The 20233-nt window shown below is 40.1% G+C and overlaps 1 long non-coding RNA gene across 3 annotated transcripts in view; it reads left to right on the top strand.

Annotated features, from left to right (window-relative positions):
- The window catches only part of LOC148223543 (uncharacterized), a 98428-nt gene extending 81587 nt beyond the window's left edge, over nt 1-16841 (top strand). For 2 of the 3 annotated variants that reach the window (XR_015803681.1, XR_015803682.1), the window contains 3 exons: nt 11315-11490; nt 12669-12878; nt 13795-16841. This is a non-coding gene — a long non-coding RNA (uncharacterized LOC148223543). The remainder of the gene's footprint in view (nt 1-11314; nt 11491-12668; nt 12879-13794) is intronic. The other variant, XR_015803683.1, reaches the window with a different exon arrangement.
- Nucleotides 16842-20233: the final 3392 nt, after the last annotated feature.

Genomic DNA, 20233 nt, shown 5'->3' with positions numbered 1-20233 from the left:
TTAACAGACATTAGATGATTCATGTTGATGAAACTAATTCATGATGTTTTAGGGTAGACCAAAGATCTGCCTGGCCCAGTATACAGAGAAAGAATTAAGAACATGGATGTGTATAGTAAACAGTATTCTGAATTAGTTTGCAATTATAAATAAAATTTCTACATCTGGGGCTTGTACCTGTTTGATGGTGTTTAATATCTACCTCGCGTCCAGGAATTTCTCTTGCAGCTTTTTAAGGTTGTTTATATATTTAGCATACATTATCTTCTGGGATAATGGAATGAAAAAGAATTTCTTATTTTTCATTTGAATGCTGCCTCTGGTAGTCCTGAGTTCATGTTCTGCAAGAAATAATGAATGATCATTCCTCAGCCACTTCATTCACATATTTTACAGGTCTCCATCACAGCTCTCTTCAGATATCCAAGCTGGTGCGTTGTAGTCTGTTCAGTCTTACCACACATGGAAGACTTTTCTTTTCCTGACTACCCTTGCCAGCCTTTTCCAGACCTGTCCTAGTCCTTGTGGATCTCCTCCTCAGGAGTCTATCAGATACATACACAGTGGCATCAATAAAGGTTTCTCCTTCCTTCTCAGTGCTCTCTGATGTTGTCAAAACTCAGTGTCGCCCAGGAATCTCACCTGGAGCAGGGAACACCAGTCACACCAGACACCTCATGAGGTTCACACAGACCAAGCTGGTGCTGCACTTGGTTAGAGGAGAGAACAGAAGAGGCCATGAAGGTGATAAGGGCTGGGAAAGTTGGGGCTGCCCCCATTTTTCATGAGCATGAAATGGTTATTTTTACCTATGTGGAACTCGGGGCAAAAAGAAGAAAAGATGAAATGAGAAATCAATGTATCGGAGATTTGTATCTCCTTCCCTGGTATTCGGTGGCATGGCAGGGAGACAAGAAAAAGAAAATTACAGAGGTCTGACATTTGCTTGAACTGATCCTGCCACGTGGCTCTTGCACACTGAGAGACCTTGTGTGGAGAAACAACACGATCCAAGTTTCCAGAAGTGCTAAGAAATAAGCACCAGAAAGCAGTGTAATTTTCACTCACAGAATTATTGCCTTTGTGCAGTTCAGGAGCCTGCAGGGAGTAGAAGGATGGTTTCTTGTTTCTTGCTCTTTCGCCTGTGGCAAAACATTCCTCTATTAATTCATTGCTGTTTTTAAAGTGGTTTGACTTCCTTGGATGAAAGGCATGACATAAGTGCTTGGTATTAGATGATTATTATTTATTTTTATTCCTTACTATTTTGCAGGCTAAGGACCTATTATGGGCCTCATAAAGTTTAGCACTTCAGCCTTTGTACTTTGAATTAAAAAAAAAAAAAAAAGAAAAAGCAGCTCAATATCTGTAAGATTACAGAGTTGTTTACTATGTATTCCTCAGAGAATTTATATTTAAAGGAAAAAATAGAAACAGAAACCAAAGTGATCTCTCAATGGGGAAAAAAATTGAATTTTTTAAAGAAAAAGGTCATTACTTGTTAGATTTTTCACTGCTCTAAATTGATGCAATCCCAGTGATTTTGTTTGGCTAGTGTATGGTTAACATTTTCACATTCAAACTCTAAGTTAATAAAACTTTCCATGGTACTCCCAATAAATCTTTATTTGGGGGCTTGAAGGCTATTGTGTATGTAACATAGACAGGCACTCAGAACCTGGTGATGTGCAGGAATAAAGTTATGGGAACACATTTAAAAAGTCCAGACCAGCATCTTGGTTCTTGTAAATGAACTTTGCTGTTTGGAAGTCAGTGAGGTTATGCTGACTTGGGTCAAGTGAGTTTATAAAGCTGTCAATGTTAAAAACTTAATTTATGCTCTGAATTCATATCAAAATGAAAAATTAAAGAACTAGAGAAGTGATACAAGGATATCACGGCTTCAGACTTCATGTGCATCATTGTCATCTTCAAACTAGCAAAATTGTTTTCATCCAATTACCCTTTTTTAGCTGATGAAAGCAATTTTTCCCTGTCAGAGATGCTCCAGACCCTAAACCATCTCTGCTGGACCCCCTGAATATATTCATTTTATTGCTGACTGGAATTTCTCACATCCAACTAGAGAAACTAATTTTCTCTTCAGGCAGAAAGTGCTTTCATTTTTGGACATAAGTGGCATTTTTTTTCCCTTTGGCTTCTGAATCAAAATCCAGCCTCCGAACTTTGGAGAAGAATCATTCTTATAAGACATGCAGTGCAGCACACAGCACTGTTAATCCTATTTGTTTGGTGATGCCTAAAACTTATTTTATGTCCTGCAAGGAAAATTGCAGTCAGCCTTGTCTGAAGAAGCTGCAAGGGAATGCTATTCTTAGAAACCTTTGTTTCCCAGGCAAGCTTTCTAGGTAATGTGGGCAGCTCTTCTGAATTGCCAAAATCAAGTACAGGGCAAACTGAGCTCACAAAAAAAAACAGCTTTGGCTGCACTCTCCCCTTGATTTGATTTTTTTTTTCTTGACCAACCAAAGCAAAAAACATTTACTCCAAACTTTAAAAAAGCAACTCCTACATCACTGTGCCTAGGGAACAAGGAAAAGTCTTGCAAGCTGCTTTAAACAGTCTCACATTCAGAAGAGTTTTGATGCTACTAAACTTTCATTTTAAACACGCATTTGGTAAATATATATGTGTAATGTTTATCCCACTGAATAAACATTCTGTGCCTCAAATGCTGTGTGTGGCTCCTAAATCCTGCAAACCCAAGGAGGTCTTACTGAAACCATCCCCACATCTTCCACTGAGCTGAATGGAAATGCCTCTTGGTTATGTCTTCAAGGCAAATTCTCAATCTTAATAACATTTCTTGCTGTTACTGTACATGGTTCTTAAACAGTTCAAATGTTATAATCCCTAGGCAGGGTTTTTTTCCAGTTTGGCTGCAAATACAGACCAAGCCTCTGAAAACTATAGGCATTCTCAGTTCCATATTTTCAATGTTCTTAGAGTTATCAGAGTCAAAATTTGTCAGGCTACATGCAGTACTGTTGCCAAAGTTTTCTTTTCACACAATGAATAGGTTATGCTTAAACTGCATGTAGAGGTTTTTCAAGGAGGGTTAATCCTAAACAAGTTTTCCCCAGGAAGAAGTGAAAGCATGAAAACAAGAGCTTGTGGCAAAAGAGTTTTAATCTTCCAATGCAGTCAGGACCTCCTTGTTGTTCAGTAAGTCAGTAGTAAATGCAGAATAATGCTTTATAATACCTGTGGTGAGTCACTGCACACATAGACCTGACCTAACATTTTCACATGATCCCACATGTTTTCCCACTGTTTTAAATCAGATGTAGTTGACGTTAATCCAATGTCTTTCCTAGCCTATAGAGGATGATCAAAAATAAAACTTCCAGGAGTTAAGGAATCCATCCCATCCTACAGACTTGTCTGAATTCTTTAATTCTTTAATCTCATAAAGTACAGTTATGGTTTCTTGGTTATATTTACAAGGAAAAATCTGGGCATGCTATATTCAAGTTAGGAATAGAAATCTTAGACAAGAAAAAATTTGGAAAAAACCATTGTGCAGAGCCAGTGAGGAAGCCTAAATGTTCGAATGTTTGAATATTTGTATGAGAGGAGCTATTAATTTTTCTGGCATGCCTCATGATGTTATGAAGAAAACATCTCACAACCTGTGTTTGGAGAGACTTTACAGTCAGATGTCTGCTGATTTTATGGGGTTTTTTTCAGTGCATTTTGTGTCTTACTCCTTATCAGACTCATTCAGTTTCCTGTAGGTGTGACTCTGGCACATCTCCTTTTGCTTTTTTTCACAAATTGCTTATCAAATTTGACTAACAGTCATCCTTCACTCCTCTCTCAGACTTTACAGCTTTTTGTTTGAAGGAAAATGCTGCCACTTTTCAGCATCTTCCAATTTACACCAATTAGCATCACTGCTTCCTTGTGGCAGGCCTTATTTCCTGAGTGACGTTTTCTCTTGTATTATACAGAGACCAGGGTGGGGTAGCTCATAATTTGAGCTCCTATCTAGTGGTTAATGCAAATAATCAGGACATCAATAAAAGCACTGATGGAATCTGGTAAAATGTTCCAAATATTCTAAATTTTGACTTATTTTTCAAGGGCAGAAAAATCAATGGCAGAAACTTTTTAAACAATCCCACATTTGCCTGTATTTCATATTTCATTTTTGAAAATGAAGAAAAGCCTGAAAAATTACTGCAAATCTCCACCATTGCTTTAAGCTACTGTGTATATTTTATTGTCTGATAACACATGTTAACCCTCGAAAAACATAGAATTTCTGTGATCTCATCAAAATTTCCCTAACTTGACATATCCATTTTCTTTGCTCACCATCCTAAGCATCCTCTTCCATGCTTAGGATCTTTCTTCAGGTTTGAGAATGGGAGCTCTCATCCTTTACCCGGTGTGTGAAAAATGGAGGGTTTGTTACAATCCAGTTTGCAGGGTAGAATGAAAGGATTCAGGCAAAAAAATTGCCAAGAAATGCCAAAACACGACAGGGAACTACCTGTGATGTCTGTGAACTCAGACATCAATGTTTTACATGAAAAATCCAAAGTCTTTGATTACTCTGTGTGCTGTTCATGAGTAGCCAACATTCATGGCTGGCACTTAACTATAAAACAAAAATGTGGCCACCTCAGCACCAGTAATTCTGTGGATCGCTTTCTATGTGGCCACAGATTTCTCTATTCCTGTCATGCTCCTGTCTCAATTTTCCCTCTCTGTGCTATCAAAGATGTTTTCTCACACTGTTGCTCGAATTTTGAGCTGTAAAAGAAGTAACCCAGAGTGCTGGGCAGCCCTTCAGAGGGACCTCAACAGGTTGAGGAGATGGGCAGAGAAGAACTGTCTGAAATTTAGTCAAGGCAGATTCAGTGTCCTGGATTTATTTGGAAAAATCATTCAATACATCAGCACAGGTTGGGGGTGACCTGGTGGGAAGCTGCTCTGTGGAGAATGACCTGGGGTCCTGTGGGACAGCAGGGTGTCCATGAGCCAGCAGTGCCCTGGGGGCCGAGTGGTTTCCTGAGATGCATCAGGAAGATCAGCGCCAGCAGGTCAGGAATGATCCTGCCCCTCTGCCCAGCCCTGGGAGGCACATCTGGCCAGCTGTGTCCAGCTCTGGGATCATCAGCACAGGAGGGACAGGGAGCTCCTGGAGCGAGGCCAGCGGAGGCTGCAGAGATGATTCAGGGCCTGGAGCATCTGTGCCAGGGAAAGGCTGAGGGAGCTGGGGCTGTCCAGGCTGGAGAGGAGCCCCAGCTGAGAGGGGCCCTCAGCCCTGGGTGTCCCTGTGTGCAGGGAGGGCTCCGAGCAGGGCCCAGGCTCTGCTCCGGGGGCCCAGCAATGGCACCAGAGCCACGGGCAGGGACTGAGCCCAGGGGGTTCCACCTGCACAGGAGGCACAACTTCTTCCCTGGGCACTGCCTGGGCACTGAACACAGACCAGAGAGGCTGGGGAGTCTCCTCACTGGGGATATTCCAGAATTGTCTGGACACAATCCTGTGCCCTGTGCTCTGGGATGGCCCTGCTGGAGCAGGGAGGTGGCACCAGTGACCCACCGTGGTTCCAACCTCAACCAGCTGGTGACTCTATGAATGCAGTGGAGAGAACCGGTTCTATTGTCTGTGCTTCTGGCAGGACCCTGTCACCTGCAGAATAAACTCTACAGGTACCTGTAATTCCAATTTCTGTCCTTGGCTCTCTGGATTGACAAGCTACTACTGTGCTACGTGCACTGTTTTCCTAAGCATTGAGTCTAAGGACTGTCTTCAGTTCTGTCTTGCACTTGGCTGAACACGTTGTCAGATCCTATTAAACGTTAATCGTTAACAACCAGCACAAAAGCCAAACTCTGTTTGCAGAAATCTTCACTCAGCTTAAGGGTAATGAATTTCCACTTAAGGGTGTAGTTGTGGCTTGTGTTAAAGTGGAAATTTACTATAGAAAAACACGAGGAAGATGAAAGTCATCTTGTAAACAACGTTGTTAATGATTCATAGGTCGGCTTTTGCTAGATAGTTTTATGAAATAGTTGTTTGAAACAGTAACATAGCTGGCATCACACAGAGCAGCCGACCACATGAAACCTCAGCTCCAGTCTATTAAGACAGTGAGTCAGAGAAGTTTGTGCAATGTGAAGGCTTCTTCTGAAATTTCTAGGCTTCTGCCTCCCTGCCTCGTTACAGCTTCTGAAAATTGCTTAAAGAAGCAATGACATAAAGCTACAGCAGTATTTGGAAGTGACAGAAATTTTGCCTGACTAAGGGAAGACATAATGAAATTTACTGGTAAATTTAAAAGGAAAATTTTCTTTGAAAATCACACTGTGGAACACTAAATATTACTAGACACTTGGAGAAGTCCATTAAGCAACATACTAGCAGTAACAAAAAAAAAAATAAGAATCATGTGAGAGAGTCTATAAAAACCATAGGAAGTGGTTTCTTCAGTGCTTGTGAACTTCTACACATTGTAAACGTTATCTCACATCAGTGTCTTACTGGCATCTAGTCAATCCCAGATATTTAGGCAGCCCTTGTGAGTAAAGGAACAGCACATCCAGGAACATTTTCATTCATCCCAGAAAAATGGGATGAGCTGCCTCTTTAGGTATCCTCCCCATCAGATGCAGGAAAAGTCTTGGCAAATAATATGCCCTACATGCCTTACCCATACATGTGAAGTTTTGTGAAATGAATGCAGTCCTGAATACGAATCTACTGATTATTTTAACAAGCTCTTGGCAAGTGGAATGTTGGACTCTTTTTATTTGACAGCTTTCAGAGACATTGTTTTGTCAGATCAGAACATTACTGAGATTCTGAAATAAATTTTGGATCATGGAATGATTTTGAGGAATGGAAATTCTATTTTCTTGCCAGGAGGCATAACAAACAGGCAGGAGATAGGTCTTGGTGACCCTGAAGGTCTGGGTGACTTGGTGAAGGCAAAAGATGCAAACCACAAAACCACTAAACAGAACCAAGCATTAAGGTACCTTCTCCTAAATCATGCTGTCTTCCCCTTGATCCTGGTGTCTCTTCCACAGTCTTTCTTTTTCCTAAAAATTATTTTTCTTCTAACATGTAAATAAACTTCCTTCCTTTCTTCCAGTGTGATTGGTAGATAAGTGAAAATATGAATGGTTGCATTTTTTCCAGCTTCTAGCTGTCTGATTATTTTATGTATGGGTTGATTCTGATTGGTATTGGATCAATGTAATTGCATTGCTGTTACTTAGAGCAGGTCATCTTTTGTGGAGGGAAAACCAGAATGGTGGTTCCAAACCTTATATTTGAAATTGCTGTCATCTCTTCTTCTACTTTTGCAATATTTCCATATCAGCACAATTTTACTGAATTCTACTGAGCTACACTGTGTTGAGACTCAATGTCAGAATGGAAAATCAATATTTAATAAAGAAGCTCATTAGGAAAAAATATCTTTCAGGTTTACAGAACTGCAGAATTGAAGACAGAAAATTTTCAGGTAATAGTCCTTCTAAGGAGAGTGATCAGAATCCATTAAATTCTTCAAAGACAGGTAGATTTAATAAACATAGAAGATATTCCAGAATTTTAAGGCAGATGTGTGTATGCTTCAGAGACCTCCAGTAAGTATAAAAATTATTTTTCTGATATGTCTTTTAGGAGAAGTGATGAATACTAAAAAATACAATTTGAAATTCTTGTGGAGGAGAAATTGTGATACAGCTGTACAAATAAGGGGTCAGTACTCTGCTGAGCCCAGTTACATTTAATTGAAGATTTTTAAATAGAAATCAGTGAGTGTCAAAGGGTCAAAACCGCAGCAGTTACATGAGGGTAAATCACATTTTCCAAGGAAAATAGAAAGGGAAAGGAAATTTCTACAGGAAAGGGAGCACTAATCCAGTAATAATAAAAATAATAATAAAAAAATCAAATATGTTTTAATCCAAACTTGGGTAAGGGGGAGACCAATTTATCACTAGTAATCTAATTACAAACTAAAGTTAAGAACCATATGTGGTGGAATTGGAAGTCCTGATGGAGACTGAAAAAATATATTAATTTAGCACTAATGAACATCTTCTGTCTTTTCAGAGTAAAAGGGCAAGGAAAGGGAAGGATCTAAAGGTGGTTGGAGTTACAATACTGAAAGTGAACAGATTGAAAATAAAATTCTCTTTTATGCTACTCCTCACATTGTCTAAGGACCTGATCAATTCAATATATGCTTGTGTGTGAGCATATTTAAGTCATCAATGAAATTGCCTCTAGAACTAAAATCCATATTGAAGATAAATACAAGGCTGGACCCTTGGGTCACAGCTTCACAAAGATTTATGTGTGCATTTAACTTTATGTACATGGGTAATCCCATTGATCTCCCTGAGACTGCCTACACATGTAAAATCAAGCAGAGTTTTAAATCTTGCCTGAATTATATCTTTAGATTATTATCTTCACAATGTCTGCACCAACCTGAAAAAGCAGCCTGATCCACATCAGTGTACGTCCTTACTAATGTGACAAGCACTGCAGTAAGGCCTGGCTTTCTGTAGGGTTCTTGGCTCAGTTTTGAGACTGGAATCAGTGAAAATAAAACTGGATTCTGCATCAACCTGAACCATGCCAGATTTGTTTCCTACCAAAACCAGAAGGTGAAATTCTGGCGACTGTCTAAAGTGTTTGTAGAATTAATTGATTCTTTTAATTCAAAGTCATTAGTCATGCTAAATCCTAGGCACTGGATCGTTTAGGTCTGAATTATTCTCATCTCAGCCATCATATTGATCTGACAGTGACAGTTCTTAGTTAAAGTGTGCAGTGTCTATCAGTTCTGCTGTTACAGTGACAAGCAAACCTTGCAGGGACAGTGGATATTTTTATTAGACCAAGCATAAAAACTGCAGAAAAAGGAAAGTTTAGAGCTTACAAGCTATCATTACAAAGGACTTTCCTTCTACCCAAGTATTATTTCTCCAAATCCCTTTTCCTTTTTTTTTTTCAGAAAATGTTAAACATATGATCATGCCTTGTATTCAAAAGATTTTGTCCAACGAGCTTTCTCAAGCAAACAAAAAATAAAAAACCCTGAACAAGCCACAGAAAAAAAAAATTACTTAATGGCACCATTGATTCTCTCACATTCATAAATTACATATAAAATGTTATTATATAATAACTGAAGGTAAAATGTTCTTATCCACTTGGACACAAGGGGTTTAAAACAAAAAAGCTCTTTATATTAACAGCATTAAGGACATTAAGCAAACTAATAGATAACAATAAGAATACACTGGTTCTAAGTTCTGTGATCTTGTGTCACCTGACTAACACCAATGGATTCCACATTCTGCAGTGCAATAAATCAGTGCAGAACTCACCCCACACTGTCCAAAAATGCAGTGGATTGCTGGCACTGCTAAATCTTCCAGCAAAAAAAAAAAAAAAAGTTCTCCAAAAGTGAGCAGAGGAAAAATGTAACCCATGAACACAGTAAGTGCAGTGTTGTAAATGTCCTTTAATCAAAGTCACCTATCTCAATATTTTATTTTTTCACAGGAGTAATACAAAACCACATTACAAAAGAGGCAGATTTGGCCTGTACTGCCAAAACCCCCAGCCTCAGACTGGTGCCCCAGCCCTGGCTCATGGGGCAAGTGCCGTGATCTGGTTCTTTGTCTATGGGCTTGAACTTCCTCCCTGGAGAAGAGTGGCTGCATCCCTCCTGAATGCAGTTTTGATTTATATTTTAGCTTCCCTGAACCACCCCAAGGATAGCTGGCCTGAGCCAAAAGTGTGCCAGGGAGCAGACTTGCATGAAACACACACTGTAGAGGTATTGTTTGTTTCTTTTTCCTTACACATATGTATACATATTGTAATAAATGTGGTAAAATCAGGGTGCATGTGATTTTGGCACATAAAATTACATAACCCCAAATGCACCTTTTAAAAATGTATCTTCCAGATTCAGACATCTCACCATTTATTTCAACAAGGAAGGATCTTTTCTTAATGGAAGAACAGCTGATGTCTGAAGGTGATGGTCAGAGTGTTTTATTAAACACTGTGCTCACACAGAAGTGCTGATGAATGAAGAAATTCATCACAGAAGAAATGAAAGTGCTTTCTAATAAGAAACAACTGGGCTAAAAACAAACATGTCAAGGCAGATTAAACTGTGTGCTCCATTTCAAGGCTCCTGCTCTGGCACAGCCATGGTGCTTTAAGAAGAGCAATGGAAGATTTTCTCTGCCAATGCCTTTCCATCACAGTCAGGTCACTCACAGTCCAGAGAGAAGGTTTTGCACATAGCAGGGGACGTCACAGAGCTGCTCTGGAGTGGCAGAGCAGCCAGGTGGAGCTTTGAGGTGCAGTGGTGAAACCACACCTCGAATCCTGTGTCCAGTTCTGTGCCTGTCACTGCAAGATGGACATTGAGGGGCTGGAGTGTGTCCAGGGAAGGGAACAGAGCTGGGGAAGGGGCTGGAGCACAAATCTGATGAGGGGCAGCTGAGTGAGGTGGGAAAGGGGCTCAGCCTGGAGAAAAGGAGGCTCAGGGGGAACCTTCTGGCTCTGCACAACTCCCTGACAGGAGGGGACAGCTGGGGGGGTCAGGCTCTGCTCCCAGGGAACAGGGACAGGATTACAGGAAAAGGCTCAAGCTGCACCAGGGGAAGGGCAGGAAGACATCAGGAAGAATTTCTTCACTGAAAAAAACAGAACAGACACTGGAAGAGGCTGCCCAGGGACTTTGTGAATCCCCATCCCTGCTGGCATCCAAGGAACTGCCAGACATGGCAATCAGTGCTCTGGTCTGGTTGACAAGGTGGGGATTGGTCACAGGTTGGGCTTGATGACCTTGAAGGTCTTTTCCAGCCTTAACAATTCTGTGATTTGATTATTTTGTGAAGCTGCCAGCTGTGAGGGTGTCAGTGCAGAAGGTGGGACATGAGGCAGTTTCTCCCAGCAAAACCCATTGCCAACTCAGACAGCACGACCCGTTCTGAAAGAAGTGCAGTCAACACCTGGTCTGTCCTGTTCAAAAGTGTTCACTGAAGAGGTCAATTGCAGCCTGGAAAAGAGGCAAGCTTTGCCTCTGCAAAAGAATTGCAGCCTCAAGGCAAGGCTGGTTCCACGTGAGGACTGGCATTTGGAATCAGCTAAGGTAGCATAGTCCAGCTAGGACTAATTTGACAGCAACTTTTACCAAAACCCACCAAAAACACCATGACTGATTTTACAGAGGAGATTTGAATTCATAGAATTCAGCTATATAGATTTGTGCATCATTTGTTTTTCAAAGGAACCAGTCGGAGAATTATGAATGTGCAGTGGGAGTGGTGACAAATGAGGGAAAAGGATGGAACCTATTACCAGGAAATTCTTGACCTGTGTCCATGCAAGGAAAGGAACTGACTGCCTTGAAAGAGAAGGACAGGAGGAGGAAGAGAATGGATATTCTTGCTACTCCCATTGCCTGTAAGTATGGATTTCACTGAAGGAAAAAAAGACCTGAAGGAATCTGGATTTGTAAGGCCTAGTGAAACACAGCTCTGACACCAAATATGTGGGAAAAGGGAGGTTTGCCATGTGAAAGAGGAAGTCTTTAATTCTTGCCAAGGGGGAGGGGAACAAAAAATCTTGGGAGTTCTCAGTCCACAAGGATTAGCTTGTAACTTTTTTATGCTCTGTCAGTTTATCAGAACTGGAGGGTGTTTCGCAAGCAGAGAGAGGAGACAGCAGATTGGTATTTGTGAGAAATCAATTACTTTTATTTCATGATACAACTCCAAGCAAAATAATTTTTTTGTGTGTAAGTATTTAGTGATACAGGGATGAAAAAGCTAATTAAGTTATATTTATTAAGAAAACACAGCATCCTAGGTTTATTATGGATTTCCATATGCCATCTTCGGGTGATCAAATAAGAAGACTCATAATAAATGAGAGGGTACTAAAGGGCAGCTCCTGGGAGTTGTTCCCTGAAGTAACTTTGCAAACCATGATCTTTATTTTGTTTCTGTCATGATGGTAAATGAAATCACCTTGATTTTTCAGTCAAATTCGCTAACAGCTATTGTCTTGCCTTGCATGAACCTGCCTGAACTGATACCCATATAACAATATTAAGAATATAAATCACTCATTTACCTTCAGGAAAGGAGGATGGGGCAGACTGTGCTGCCTGCACCATGTGAAGGACTTGAGCCAGCCTGAAATCAGTGAGGCAGGAGAAGGCTTTTGTTTCATGGCTCATGCACAGGAGCGAGGGAGGTCGGATTCTTCCCCCTTCCCAGCTTGCCAAGCAGCCAAAAATCGGATCCCCACGGGAGGGCTGGGTTGAGACATCACGCTGTTAACAGCGGCTTGAAGGCAGCCCATCTGCTGCCACTGTCACGCTGCTGCTGTGACACAGCAGAGCTGCCAGGAGGACACCTCACTCCTGGGCTCCTTATGGAGTCCTTGGGAATCAGAAGTGTGCTCCATTCAGAGGGGCTGGAGCAGACTGTGGGAATGGGAAACCTGATGGATCTGGGGGCAGGGAGAATGTGAAGCCGCTTGGATTTTCTGGGAAAGCGTGCATGAAATCAATGGGCTGTTGTTGGTGGGGGGGGAAGGAGGAAGAATTTGTAATTCGTGTATTTGTTCTCTGATAGGGAAATATAATACTGGTGGATTTGCTTTGGAGAGGAAAAAAAATACTATTTGAGAAGAAGGTTACTTGCCTGACCAGAAAAATGATTGAGGGAACCCTGTTTTAAAAGAGCTGGATGCCTGAGCCTGAATTAATAAACTAGGAACTGCTGTTGAAATAATGCAAGGAATTTCTGAAGGAAAGACAGAGGAAACCTTGGCAAAACAAGAAGGTAGGAAAAAATATCAATTTAATGATCAAGTTCAAAACAGATCAAAGATACTTCTGCTAATTTATTTCTCCTCTCTCTCTTTTTAAAAAACCTTTTCTTCTGGAATAAATGTTTAAGTGGAAATACATCTAATTATGACTCTGTCAGTTCCTTGGTTTGGAAGGATAGAGATGAGGACTGGGTTTTGTTTATTTTGAAAAATAAAATACGTTGGACCTGAAAATTGACAAACAAGTTATTGCTTCACTTTTCAGATGCATGAACACAGAAAACATCCAGGTTGAGATCTCATAAATTTTCACAGTGTTTTCCACAGTCTGCTTTTGATGCCTGAGACCTCTCAATATCTCTAAATGAAGAGGGGGAAAATGACAAAAATGTTCAAGTTATTTAAAGTCTAAGACATTAAATCAATCTTTGGCCAGCTTGAATTCTACCCTGTCCATTCTTCTGCATTATCATCACTGATATCTAAATGATAGTGATGTCTTTGCTGATAAAATAAATGATATCATGTCTTTGCTGTTTCTGCAGAGTGAATTAGGAGGGGATTTTAGTGATGCCAGCTGCAATGAAGCATGAAATTTTGGTTTTCCTTTTACCCCTTTTGTCAGTGTTCATGAAAGCTTCACCCAAACTGTCTCTGGCCAATGGAAAACTTTTCCTTGGTTTCCTCTCACACTCAGACCCTCAAAAAGTTTCTTTTATAGCAAGAATTATGGTTTCTTTTTTGTTGCCATTTATTTCTAGAAATCCTGAACAAAGAAGGTTTTTTGTAGGAAGATGTGTGATAGTACTTGGAGTGCAAGGCTCTTTGGCTTGATTTTTTGTGGGGACAAGATTGATGTTAACAAAATATTTGTTGTCTGCTACTGTCCTTTCTCTTCCTAATCTCAAAACCCTTTTCCAATTTCAGCTACATCTGACAGATGACTTCTGTTTTCAGAGGAACTAAACTGCAAATTTCAATGAATTGGTGGCTGGGACAGAAGAAGATCCAAACAAGACTTCCCTGAGGGAAAAGTTGCAGCAGAAACTCAAATATGTGATCAGACACCAGAGCAGCAAGGCAATGGAAGTGCTGTAGCCTTGAAGCAAGGCTTGGCCAGAAATTGGTATTCAGAGGAGAGCTCAATCACAAAACCTGGAACAGCAGGGTTCAGGCTTCAGGTGTTGTGCTGATCATGGGATGATTCACATTCCTAGGAAAGAGAAGATTTGTGAATGAAATATTTCTTTGTAGATACAGACTTTTTCTCATTTCCATATTTGAAGAGAATGACAAATTTTAGTCTGAAAATATTAAAATAATTTGAAGAAAATGCAGTTATTTTCCTGAAATTTCTAGACAACACTGGAAATCCCACACATCCCTTCACCTTTTTTTTTCCTCAAATCTTTCTATTAATTCATTTCCCTAATGATCTCATACTTTTTTCTTTTTATTTATGAATGTTAAGTAAGAACTAATTGATTTTTTTTTTATTACATCAAAATACAAACGTTGCCAGAATGAAGTAATTTGTACCAAAGATCACTTTATGGTCACCACTTATAACAAAAGATTAGAGACTGCAAATGGTTACTGTGGAGTGGTGAAAACAAATATAGTTTCATAAGCAAAGTTGGTTTTTTCCTGTTTCCATCATGGTAAACATATGTACAATTCCTCTCTTGGACGGGAGCTTCTCATCTTTTGACCTTTCAAATTTAAAAAACAAAACAACAGTTTCTAAGAGTCAAGGGGACAAATACAAGGTGTGGAATAACCGAGTAGGCAGCAAATCGACAAAAGGGAATTTGTGAGTCAGCAGATCCATCCCAATGAACAAAGGAATCCCCTATAAACGAGGGGTGCTGCAGAAGGTGTGGGAAGTCACACATCTTTCCCGTATGGATAAAGCCCCATCTGGGATCCTGTGTCCAGCTAAGTGCAGGTAACAGCTGGAGAAATGCCCCTTCCCAACTGGCACAAACCCAGAGATGAACACCAAGAATTATTGGAGGTCCAGAAAGCACAGCTTGTGAGACAAGAGTGAAGGAGCTGGGTTTGTTTAGTCTAGGGAAGGGAAGAATGTGCAGAGACATGATAACAGCCACCAGGAGCAGAACAAGACATGATGTGTTTGAATTGCCTCAACAGAAAGAGGGTGGGAATTAGGGGAAAAAAAAGCAGCTTTTTAATGGCAAGATAGTGAAGGGCTGGATTAGCTTGCTCAAGGAATTTGTGGAGGCTTAAAGAACGATTTAGACAAACATTTGCCAGTTGAGTTATGAGACTGAAGTTTGCTTATATGTAACCCTGCCCAGGGTGGAAAAATGGACTGGGTGACATTTAAAATCTGTGGCAGCCTACTTTTTAGTGGATTTTTTCTACCATTGCTTAAAATCATTATTTTCAATATTATAAAAAAAAAATAAAGTGAATGGGGCCTAATCCTCTGTTACTCACACACAGTTTTTCTCCTTATATACATCAATGCATTCCTTATCCTGACTGATTATTATCCTGACTGTTCATTATTCTGAGAATTTTATGTTCAGAAACAAGTGACTTTAAAGACTATATTAGATTTAAGGTTTTCCCTTCATAGCAACTATAAAATGTGCAAGATATATTTTTAAATACTTATTAATTAATATTTAAAAATTTTAATTATTCTATTAATACGTGGTTTAATAAGCTTTAAAGTAGCAGTACAAGTCTGACATTTTTATCCAAGATAGATTTTATTGGGCTATATATTGGTTATATTTTCTAATGTGAAAATAATGCAGTACTCTGTTACTGATTTTTACTCTTTTTTCCCTGTGTATAGTAGATAGAGATACAAAGTAGCTAATTAGACTTTGGCTGAAATATCCTTTTGCTTTTATCAGTTTAAAATCTACTGAATTTTGATTCACTTGCTTTCACTCTGCTTTTGAACTGTAGGTCAAAATAAACAAAACTTTGCATTATGCCAGTCCTTACTGGGGTCAAAACTGGCTGTTCACTGGGTATCTTTCAAGCAAGAGCACATCTCAGACAGTGAGGGGAGAAGAGACAGCTGAGAGCAGAACCTTTGGAATACCAGAAGAACGGCAGATGGGTTTAACTTGAGTTTTTTGGACAATTTGAGTCATCTAAGCACACAAGAGTTACATGAAAGACAGGTTACATGGCATATTCTGGTACCTTAAATGTGACAGCACCCACCAATATAGGTGGGAAAGCTTTGCAAAGTCCTCTCAGGGGGATGATGCAGGAAAATCTTCTTCAAAAACTAGGTTTTACCTGCCTTGTTAACAATCAGAAATTGAAATGAAACTTGAAGAATACAACTTAGCAGTAGGAGTAAGTAAAACTCTGAGGAGAAACAGAAGCAAGTGCTATATAGGGAAATATAATACCAACTTAGTCTGGAAAAGAGAAACAAGCTACTGAAAACCCCTCATAAAACTAGGTCTATCAAAGCATAAAACATAAAGGAAATGCAAGTTTTTAAAGGTCTTATATTATTCCATTTGAATTGAGATGAAAAAGAGTAGTCCAATGTTTTGGAGGAGTATGTGGGCAACAAGATTGTAATCAGCTATTAAACCTGTATCTGTATCAGGTCAGTGTGCTTCAGGACCTAATAGAACAAAAAATGTCCTTTTTCCAGGTGTACATTCTAAAGGTTTGCTTCCCTGCAAAAACATCTCTGTCAGCTCAGAAATAGAATTATTATTTAGTGAAAAATGACAGGAATGGTTGTCCTTATCCTTCATCCTCTATAAAAAGTTCATCCAGGTGCAAAAGACTTTTTTTTATTTTTTTTTGTCTAACTTTTGATGCAATGAATAAACTTTGTCTTATTTTTTATGCAGAAATACAGAGATCATGGTTCTGGTGTGAGGAACTGCTACTTGCTGTTGTCGTGGAGGCTTTTCAGTGCTTTTGGAAAGCGTTACTACAATAAAAAACAGTGTCTGTTTTGATGGTTGTTGGTTTTGATGGTATAAAAATAATTAAGAGTCTATGAATGAGGACAGCATGTTGATTTTGTCCAGCCCACAGCTGGATAAAAATATCATGTGCTGGGCGAGTAACTGGGTCCTAGGCTGGGCACAAAGGGTGACAGTGGCTGTAGTGACATTGGACTGGGAACCTGTCACTGGTGGGGTTCTGCAGGGCTCCATCTTCAGCCCTGTGCTCTTCAAGAAAAGGAACACTGAGTTAGTTTGCAGGTGACTCTAAACTGGGAGGAGCTGTTGACTCCCTGGGAGGCAGAAGGGCCCTGCAGAGAGCCCTGGACAAATGGCAGGGCTGGGCAATCACCAGCTGTGTGAAGTTTAACAAAGACAAGGGCTGGATTCTGCCCCTGGGATGGGGCAGCCCTGGCTGTATGGACAGACTGGGAACGAGAGGCTGGAAAGCAGTGCCAGGGAAAGGCACCTGGGGGTTGCAGGCTGTGCCAGCTGGACATGAGCCAGCAGTGCCCTGGAGCCAGGAGGGACATCCCTGTCCTGGGGACACCAGGCCCAGCATGGCCGGCCAGGACAGGGAGGGAATGTCCCGCTCTGCTGTGGGATGGAGCAGCCTCACGAATATTGTGTGAAGTTTTGGGTGCCACAACATAAGATCTAAAGCTGTTAGAGAGTGTCCAAAGGAGGCCACCAGGATGGGGAAGGGTCTGGAGGGGAGGCCATGTGAGGAGCAGCTGAGGACACTTGGTCTGTTCAGCTGGAGGAGACCGAGGGCAGAGCTCACTGTGCTCTTCAATACCCTCGTGAGGGGCAGCTCTGATCTCTGCTCTGTGTGACCAGGGACAGGACCCAGGGAACGGCTGGAGCTGGGTCAAGGCAGGGTCAGACTGGATATCAGGGAAAGGTTCTCCCCCCAGAGGGTGTGGGGCACTGAACAGGCTCCCCAGGGAATGGTCACAGCCCCAAAGCTGCCAGAGCTCCAGGAGTGTTTGGACAACGCTCCCAGGGATGCACAGGGTGGGATTGTTGGGGTGTCTGTGCAGGGCCAGGAGTACTTAATGATCCTTGTGGTCCCTTCCAGCATAGTCTATGGTTCTACCATTTTGTAGCCCAGAGGCCACAGCAGTCATCCAGATGCCCAAAGGAGACAAAGCAGGGGACACAACCTTGGTGTACTTCAGTGTCACAACTGTGCTGTCTGTCCCTCAAATATGTAAATGTGTATCATGATTTTAGGGCTGGGATTTCTCATTTCTCCAAAGACAGAGAGATTTTGTTCCAGTGCAATTTTTATATTTTTATTCCAGTATGCGCCTTTTTTTATTCCAGGACATTATTATTCCATAATTATTATTCCATTATTTTTTATTATTAGTCCAGGACAAAACAAATGTTGAAGCCCCCAAGATGTTAATAAAAATGGAAATTCTTGTCTTCCAGTCAGCTCTATCTGCTGCCTGGTACCAGTTTGGGGGAAGATGTTCATACAGATCACGGCATTAACAGCAGGGAATAACTTCACATTGGAAAGATATTAATCATATGGCATCTGTGCATATGTGGATGTAATTTGAAGATTTCTGTGATGTACAGCTCACCAAAAGCCATTTTCCACATTGGCAATGACAACCCAAAGAATTGACTTGTGCTGGCCAGCCTTGATGTCGTCATGTTGTCTCGGGGGTTTGGTCAACTTTGAAAAGGAATTTCATTGCCACTGCTCAAAAAAAAAAAAAAAACAAAAAAACAAACCACCTCAAAACCAAAAAACAAACTACCATATTGTTACGATTCTCCAGCTGGCTATCAGTTTACTACATGAAACTGAAAAGTGACATCTAAGTTGTGATTTATTTTTATAAATTAAGAGCAGGCCCATTATGCCAGCCCTAAAACACTCTGGGTGTTTGCAACAGCCAATTACTGTGGAAACTGCTGAAACAAATAAATGTTTGGATAAGGATCTGGAACAAACGCCTCCATTTTTTAAAGAATTCTTGCAAAATATCACTAGAGCAAGAAATCCCAACTGCTTCATCTGTTTGTTGCTTCATCGATATCCTTCTCTGGAATTCTTTGCTGCAGATCTACAGAGGAATAAACGAAAAACTGCTGTTCTGCCACTTAACCTATAGCAAGCAGCCTTTAAAAACAACTCATCTGTTACATTCCAGCCATATTTAGCTGTTTTTATCAGACCTGTGCACTAGGAAATGATCTATGGGGGTTTTGAAAGACTGAAATATGAGGATATTCAAGTCCTGCTTTGAATCCAATATAATCCTGCACATGAACTTTCCCATTGAAATCAGGTTCATAAAAGCATACCTGTACACACCCTTCCTAAAGTCAATTCTAAATGCCTCTGGTACTCTAATCCTGCTTGATGGGGCAGATCTTCCTTTTCCAGGGAAAAACAGAGCATGACAGGAACCCCGTGTCTTGCCATTCTGTGTGATTTCACTTTCCAAACAGCAGGAATGGAACAAAATGTGAGAAAACAAGAAAAGAAAATGCACAGGTGGCACATAAATCAAAACTGTACATTTTAATACTTAAAAATTCATGCAGAAATACACACAGACATAATTTTACACAAAATGAAAGGGAGACTGAAGTATTAGACTGAAGTATTTGCTCTTTCAGAAGCTTTTAAAGCGATATTTGCTTTATGTAGACTCAAATAATGGAAGAGAGATGCTATTTTGTTTATTAACACATGACATCAAAGTCCACATACATGTTATATATTTGATTTACTAATTTCATTCTCATTGTTAAATATTTTTATTAGCTCTGTCTAAGTTTGCTTTAATATTGTTACACGCACACACAAATGCATTTTATCTTATTTACAGATGCAGCTTTTGTGTTTTTATTGCTGTAATAACAGGCTTCCCAAGCAATGAGGTTCCCAATCAATGTGCTATTTATTGTGTTATCTATGTTCATGTTTCTTATTTCTATTTATCATGTTATCTATGTTCATGTTTCTCATTTCCAGTTGCAAGGAAAGAAAGCTTCTTGGTTCTGTGAATATAACATACATGTTCACTCAGCAAAGCACTGAAATCAGATTTATCCTTCTCCTTTTAATGTTTCCACTACCTCTAATTAGGGAGCAGCATATTGGTAATTAACATGTTTCTGGTTTTTAATGATATATTTTTCACAAGAAGCATAAAAAGCTATGTTTTTTTAAAATGAAGGTATTTTAACATTTGAAATATAAACGTTTATGAAGGCATGTCATTTTATTAAAAGTCCAAAACAGCAGTAACTCATCAATGTCCCTGTCTGGAATAGATAAAGTATAGAAATGCACATAAATCATCACAAATTAAAACTGAAGATCATCTAACAAGGGAAATAATGTTAATTAATAGTTATAGCAAAAAATCTTT

Source organism: Sturnus vulgaris, chromosome 5, assembly GCF_052056855.1.
Source record: "Sturnus vulgaris isolate bStuVul1 chromosome 5, bStuVul1.hap1, whole genome shotgun sequence".
NCBI lineage: Eukaryota > Metazoa > Chordata > Aves > Passeriformes > Sturnidae > Sturnus > Sturnus vulgaris.
Note: the sequence above shows the minus strand (reverse complement) of the source record. Positions and strands in the feature narration are given on the sequence as shown.